The sequence below is a fragment of the Apodemus sylvaticus genome, chromosome 19 (assembly GCF_947179515.1).
Source record: "Apodemus sylvaticus chromosome 19, mApoSyl1.1, whole genome shotgun sequence".
In the NCBI taxonomy this organism is placed as follows: domain Eukaryota; kingdom Metazoa; phylum Chordata; class Mammalia; order Rodentia; family Muridae; genus Apodemus; species Apodemus sylvaticus.
Window position 1 is genome coordinate 53283817 of NC_067490.1, and position 7834 is coordinate 53291650.

A 7834-nucleotide genomic window follows, 5' to 3' on the forward strand; every position below is an offset into this window, starting at 1 on the left:
CATTTCAACAGCCTTCACAGGGACTAGAGCTGCTTCAACATCTCCAAGGACACTCTCTCCACCTCACCCACCCATCCCATGGTCTTCATTCCTCCATGTTGGTTTCAAGTATCATCCCCTCCCCCAACTTGTTCCTCCAGCAACAGTGAACTCTTTGTGCTTTGCAGGCTTCCCTCTGGGTAGTTTCTACTTGCACCCACTTTCCTGTGCCGCCCTTGCTCAAGGCCCACCATTCTCACTGCTTTATTAATGTGTTCCCTACCCTAACTCCTTTCTCTGATCACTAGTCCTGAGGATAAGACAGCCTATCATCACCTATGTACAAGCAGAAAAGTCACTCAACCAACCTGATGTATCCTGTGACATGTATAACAAGAAGGCAGGGGTAGATGTCAGTGCTGACTGTGATCCTCCACCACTGTTACTTTGTAACTCATTATGAACTATTTTACGCATACTTTCTCCTTACTTGAGTACATTACCCAGAGAATAAAGAAATCAATTATCTGCTTTATATTCTCAGCCTTAAACTCACAAAGCTTTGTTTTTCTAAATTCATTTTCCCCTTCCTCTCTCCTACTAATGTTCAATTCCTATTTGTGTAGGATGTATGACTACCCTCCCCACCTCGCCTTCTCAAGAACTTCAGTGTCTTCCCTGTTTGGTCAGCCATTTCCCCTCTCTACTCTATCAATCCTGTTTTGTGCAAACTTACAATGACATATTGGATCTGAAATAAGATTAAATAATCAATCCCGAAATTTTCTGCTTACACATGTATAGAGAGATTCTTCAAAGAAAGCCTTCTATTTCATCCCCCTCTCGTTCCTCAGGTGACGTCCGTACATTTGTCCCAGTATGCATATTTCTGTCTTTAGCCACACAGAGGCATGAGGCCCAACTACCCCATCCCTTACTGAGGGCAAAACTTGGATTCTTCACTAAGAGATGTGCTCTCTCATTCATCCCTTATTACCTTCATGTACAAGTTAGGTCCTGATTCTTCCTCCCAACCCCATGCTCCCAGAAATAAGACTCAGACTCAAAATTTATTTACAAGTACCTCGGGCTTATAGCTAGGCTCTTCTCTGATGACATCGTAACTTACTATAAACCATTTACGCTGACCTACATCCTGCCTCGTGGCTGGTTACCTGTGCTCAGGTGACATATGTCAGTCTCATCACATCTTCCTGGGAGAATCTCCTGCACCTGGCTCTATTCCAAAATTCTTTCTGCCTCTTGGATGGGGTGTCCCACCTTCTGTTCTACCATTTTGTATAGGCTATAAGTTTTAAGATTGCATTCATACAATACAAAAGATATTCTCTGTACACCTTCCTTTGCAGGTTCTCACTCCCTAATACTAGGTCCATTAAAATGTTGAAAATTCATCATGCTCGGCCCTGGTCTAGCTTTTTTATTTATAAAAGTGTATATATCTTGACTGGAAATAGTTTTCTGAGTTTCTCCCAGAAACTTAGATTTCTTATAACAATCATAACTTACTGTGTAAACTTCTAAAACAGCTACTTATTCCCAACTTTTAACTGTTTTGTACAACACTTAATATCAGTATTTTCAACCTTTTATCTCTCCTCTTTATTCTCAATGTCAAGGCACAACACCACTGTGTAACCTCACAAGTATTTTAATTCTTCCTTCCCTTCTGCATCCATTCCAGTATTCAGTAATTCCTTTTCTTTTTAATCCTTAAAATGTATCCTGCGTTACAGACGTTTTTGACTTTTCCTTCCATCTCCCTGTTCATGATTATCATTATCCCACTGGTTTTCTGCAACAGCTCCAGAATCTGTCACTTCCATAGGAACAATGGGACATAGTATTTGGCATGTTTTGAAGTTCATGTTCAGGATCACCTAATAATGTATAGTAGGATCCCTCCACCCCCCGAGTATGGTTTCCTTTTGTATGGAAACAATAGAATTAAAATTACAATAAGCTTTGTCATGTACACCTTGAATGAAATAGTAAAACAGGATCAGGATAAGGATGATAAACACATTCATAATACAGACAGACAAAAGTAGTCAATATCCCATAGCAATTATAAAATATAGCATACTAGAAGATGGAGAATGTTCTTTAACTAGACCCTGATTTTCGTTGAAATTTCCCAACTCACTGTTGTCTAGGATCTTTGCTCTGCTCTTGGAGAAGTTGTTCCTTTTCCATCCTTCATCAACCTAGCCACTTCTAAATGATAATTGGGGAAATGCCCCAGACTTTTGGCACCAGACCTTCTTCCCATCAAGATATTTAGAAACCTAAAAATTATTTCCTGACTAAAAAGATCAAGAATGTGCCTAGTTCAAAATAAATTACACCCAAACATGCTTATTTTAATTTGGGAAGAACACATCTCAACTCTTTTGTTCCAAGATGTTTGGATTGTCTCTTACCTAGGATTATTCCAAGATGAGCCTTTCCCTTTTCTCCTCTTTTTCTCTACCTGTCCCTACCACCTAATTATAACTTAAACTTTATGTTCCATAAGATGAGCTATTAAGCTAAAATTTTACTACTATAACTCAAATAGAAAACTCTGTCAGGGGTCAATGTCCATATCAGTAGGTGCTCTGCTCAGGAACCAGCTGTCAAACAGGTAAGTAAGCAGAAGTTTACCTGAGGGTTGAGCATGTCTGCTTTAGGTCCATATCTTCCTCCATTAATTAGTTTATTATTCTTCCCTCTTACCTTTTCATATGTGTTTACACACACACACACACACACACAGACACAGACAGACAAACACACACACACACACACACACACAAATTGGCAGAAATCTAAACTACCTTCTATGATTCTCAAGTAGTAATTTTCAATTTTGGTTACACATGACAATTAGCTGGACATCTTTTGAAACCCCAACATCCTATCCACACATTAAACAAATTTAAGACTCTAGGTATGGGACGTAGGCATTCTCCCTTTATCAAACTAGTTAAGCAATCCCAGTGTGTGAACTAGGGGAAATCTGCTCCAGAACAAGCTGTTTTGCATGCTGCTTTTCCCTTTCAAGTCTTGGAACCCAGTACTGATTGCTCAACCTGTGGCTCTGCCACCGCTGTCCCCAGCAGTAAATCAACAAGTATTGAATTCGTAAGTGCTCACATCTGGAACTGATTCTACTTACTCTGCACTCACCCTCCCAGCTGCATCTTTCTCTCTGTATGCATGACACTAAATTCCTAGATTTAACAATTGCATTTTAAATTACTTTTCAGAACTGATTTTATATCATCTCAATGCTGAAACTTTATTCCAGATTTCAACTAAATCTGCCATTTTCTCATCCGGCAAGTGTGCTCATTCTCTCTTGCTTTCTCTCATCTGCATCTGCCTTATTTTTTCTGACCAATAGAAAGTCATTTATAGAGATAATTAGAAACCCAGCTATCTCTACCATGTGCTCTGACTCCCAGTCTTTCTGACTCTAGATTACTTGGCTACAATTACTGATCAGCACATTTAAAAGTAGATATCTCCTTTGAGTCTAAATTGTTATTTATTGTTTTAACATCTGAAAGTTATTCTAATAGATACAGAACACTATTGCATATACACTTGCAGATGCTTAATGATTAATAGAAAAGATTTTAAAGGAAAACAAAAACTAGGTATTTGAAGGCCCATAATTTTATAGCATTTTCTTAACACGTCATTTGTGTCTGAATATGTATCTGTAGAATCAAATTTTTACAAGGCTTGAAGCTGTTACTAGAAGATACTATCTAAGGTTGGCTGGTATTTAAATTCCCTGTATAGATTTTTCATATTGTAAATAGAATACAACAGACTACCAGAAATGTGCATGGTGAAATGAGGTTCTGGTTCAGGATTCAGTTTGGTCAGGTCATGTTTTTATGCAGTTGTTGAGTTCAATTGAGACCCAGCTGGAGATCAATGGCAGGGAATGGAAATTATGATCAGAGAGAGTAATATATGAATTTGTAACAAATGCTTGCTGACTCCCTCAGCTGCCCCAGGCAAGGCATAGTGCAAATCAGAAGGATTTTTAAAATCAAGGACAAGTACAGATGATAAATATACTAAAGTAATAATACAGACACTCAGGTTAGATGTACATTCAGTAGAAATATAACTTCAAGAAGGGAGGGTTTGAACAAGTACCCAAATTCACTGGAGACCAGGAAACAGAAACAACAAAATTAAACTACACAGAGAGAAGACCACTGCACCATTAATTGATTGATTGACTGATTGATTGATTAAAAAGAAAAACTGTGGTGAGCAGGTCACATGTGACAGAGATACTGAAGGCATTTTTAACCAGGAGATGCAAACAGCTCTCTCTCTCTCTCTCTCTCTCTCTCTCTCTCTCTCTCTCTCATATGATGGTGTTATTTACAACTTTATGGGCAAAAAAGGAGAGAACTTCAAACAGCTTTAATACAGGGCGTTGTAGCTGACCCTGCCAGGTTGATAAGTCCCATTCTCAGTGTCCACCCAGTTGTCCACAGATGTACAATCCTGAATCTGCATATGCAGATTTATCAAGTACAGTGCTCACCTTTCAGGCAATCTCTAAAACATAAATACAAAGGAAAGGAAATCACTCATTAAAAACTGCATCAAACCAAGTATTTTAAGCATGAATTTGTTGTTCCTGGAAATTACGCATGCCCAATGAAAACCAAAAGCTGGAAAAGCACTTATACTTCCTACATGAGTGGACAGTTACAACAATAATCATCTTCTGTAATGACTATTTTTAATTTATCACCACCTACTCTGAACTTACTATGAAATGTAGTCAAAATCAGAAGAGAAGACACAGGGATAGTATTCTTTTGTGGAGGACACAATTCCTCCAGAATCATCACGGAGAAATAAACATCTTGTTGATTCTAGGTAGCCAAACAATTAACATCATAAATCTTAGTTCATGTTGATCATATTGAGCTGACATAATTTTACTCCTTGTTGCCATTTCTCTAAATCAAGAGTGTTCAATTCTTCTTCTAGTTCACCATGATCTTCACCAGTGAACAGGTCTTCATCAACTGAAGCAGCATCGATGGATCCATTTTCCTGTCCTCCCACTCTTCTGTCCTTGCCCAAATCACTTCTTCCACCATTTTTCATCAGACCTCCAGAAGCTTCACTTAACTTTTTCTCGTCTCTATCTGTCACATGTGTGCTGTATCTTTCAAGACTGGCTACATTGATACCTGTCTCTTCTACATCTCTTGGGATGTACAGCCTATGTCATTTACACCCATAGAATCATCAGCCACGTCACCATCTGGTCCCTGAATGTAATGGGTATGGTCTGCTTCCTCATCATCATCGTTGACCATCTCAGGATGAAATTCAAATACTTCACAACCACTGATCACCAGTGCTTTCCCTGCTTTGAAGTCAGCTTTCCACCTCTCCATATCTTGTTCAAGTGTATCAATCTTTTCTTGTCTTTTCCTTTTCTTCCACTCAAGAAAAGATTCTACAGTGATTTTGTTAACATTTGGACCTAGAGCACAATGCTCTCTTTCAATTAGATCTTCTAATGAGATTTTGTATTCTTTCTCTTCTTTCATTTTTCTTTCTTTAGCACAAACCCAGGAGGAAATGCATGGTGATACATGCAATTGCCCCCACCTCCGGGGCACACCCAAACCAGCCATACTTGTTATTTTCAGTAGCTTCAAGAAAATGTCTGCATACTTGTTGAGTTTTGGGGGGTTTTTTGTTGTTGTTGTTTTCTTTTTGCTTTTGTTTTTGTTTTTCTGCTTCACTGTGCTTCTTGTTTACTGCTTCGTCCAGCTTTTTCTCATTCCAATTATCCATAGTATCTTTTTCAAGCTCTTCATCTCTTACATCAATGAAAACACTTCATTTTTCACATTTTCTCTCCAAAGTGAGGTCATGAGAGCACTTACATTCATCTCCTTTAGTCCATTGTCCCTGTCTGAAGAATGCACATACCACAGATTTGAAATCTGCACCTTTGCTTATTTTCTGTGCAGCAACCACAGGTTTGAACAACTCGTTTAGTTTTTGTAGTTCTTTCTTCTTGTCATCTTTCTTCAATTTCTTTTCAGCTTCACTTTGTGCTACCTGACGTGGAATCTGTTGACCAAATTTCACTTAATGAGTAACAGCCTTAATAAATTTCTGTTGCTTTGCTCCTCTCTTATACTTTAGTCCAAAAGTTTTGTCCTTAATGATCTTCTCCTTCTTTTTCTGCTCCTCCTTCTTACTGCCCCAAAAAGGACTGTGATGCAGATGGCTACAGATGGCTATGGTCATGGCGGTCAGGGAGTCCTGGAGCTCTGCAGGAACAGGAACACCCAGCCACTGCCTCAGCTGCTGTGGCCCCCCTCTCTCTCTCAATCCTCAAGTTCAGGATAAAAAGTTAGAATCAAGCAGGCAAACATACTATCTATATATTCAGCAAGTCAACACAGAGGCAAAACCTTAGAAATCCTCCGGGTCACCACCAATGAAGCCAATGAGGTCAAATGGACAGTTTCACTCATATCTTCTCAAATGCACAATCTTCAAAGAATTGAAAGTTTCTCCTGCTGAGGTGAGTGGTCATCATACTAACGCACGGAGCTCTGCAGCACTTCCGGTCATTTCTGTCAGCCCACTTCACACAGCAGCCCAGTCTCTCATGCTTTTGCCAAAGAGCCTTTGTGCTGCTTTTCCTCTACTCCTTTAAATGTCCTTTTTGGGCAATTTTACACTATACGTTTTCTTTCTCTGGGATGTACCTCTCATAAAGCTTCCAAAATGTTATCTGTCAATTTACGAAAAGCGTTTCTAAAAATGTCTTTCTTTAATTATATTTTAATTTTCATATTTTACTTTATTTAATATTATTTGGACATTATGGTCACAAAGAACAAATCCGATAGCATTCTATAAACACCTATGTTAAAAGGGTTACTAATTTCTCAACTGCATTTCTAGCTGGTAAATATACCACAAATGAGTATTTTCAAAATTAATATGAACAGTTTTAGGTGAGAGATACTTAAATGTCACTGCAGATTAGTCATACAAGGGTCATTACGGGGCATGAGGAGGAGACTTGAATGCCCCAACCAAGACAGAGCTTGTCCCTGAGACTATTACTGTCATAGATGCTGGGTTAGGCCCTGCTGGTAATGATTATTAATGGTACTGAAGCATCGTTCTTCTTCATGTACTATCTTTCCAAACTAGGCAGAAAAAAAAAGAAACATTTTTCTGCATGCATTCTTGGGAGTGGAAAAGAATATAAAGTAAATGATATGTTACAAATTTCAAGATAAGTATATTTGAATGAAATTACCCCCTACAAAAATTTAACAATAAGTTAATGCTCCTATTTATAAACAAAAAAATCTATTTCTGCAAAATAAACCTTAGTTCTTTAGGGAAAACATGAATCATTGAGCATCTGTAATGTTTATATTCTAATAAGTAATCTGAGATTTTCTTTCTTTTTTTTTGTGATGTCATCAGTAAGCAATTACTACTTTATTGGCAGTGTTCCTAACCTTGAGATGATATGAGTGGCTCTTGAAATCTTTATGACAAATGAGTGGCCATTCACAGTCCCCTTCCACCAATGATGAAGGACCAATCATTCTGGATTTATTAGCACATCAGATTGCTTTAAAGGTCTCGCCAGTGAGACAGAAGGACAAGGCCCTTTGACATTCGGCTGCTTGCCCCAGGCAATGCACCTGCCTATGGATGTATCTTCACAGCAGGAATCTGAAGTGGGTCCTAGAAGATTTTCTAAGAAATAATGTATGTATGTTTATATAAACTGCTTGTCAGTGTGAAGCTAGTA

General features: G+C 38.4%; 1 pseudogene; it reads right to left on the bottom strand.

Moving 5' to 3' along the window:
• Positions 1 to 4926: 4926 nt before the first annotated feature.
• Positions 4927 to 6297, bottom strand: LOC127669227 (zinc finger CCCH domain-containing protein 15-like; annotated as a pseudogene).
• Positions 6298 to 7834: the final 1537 nt, after the last annotated feature.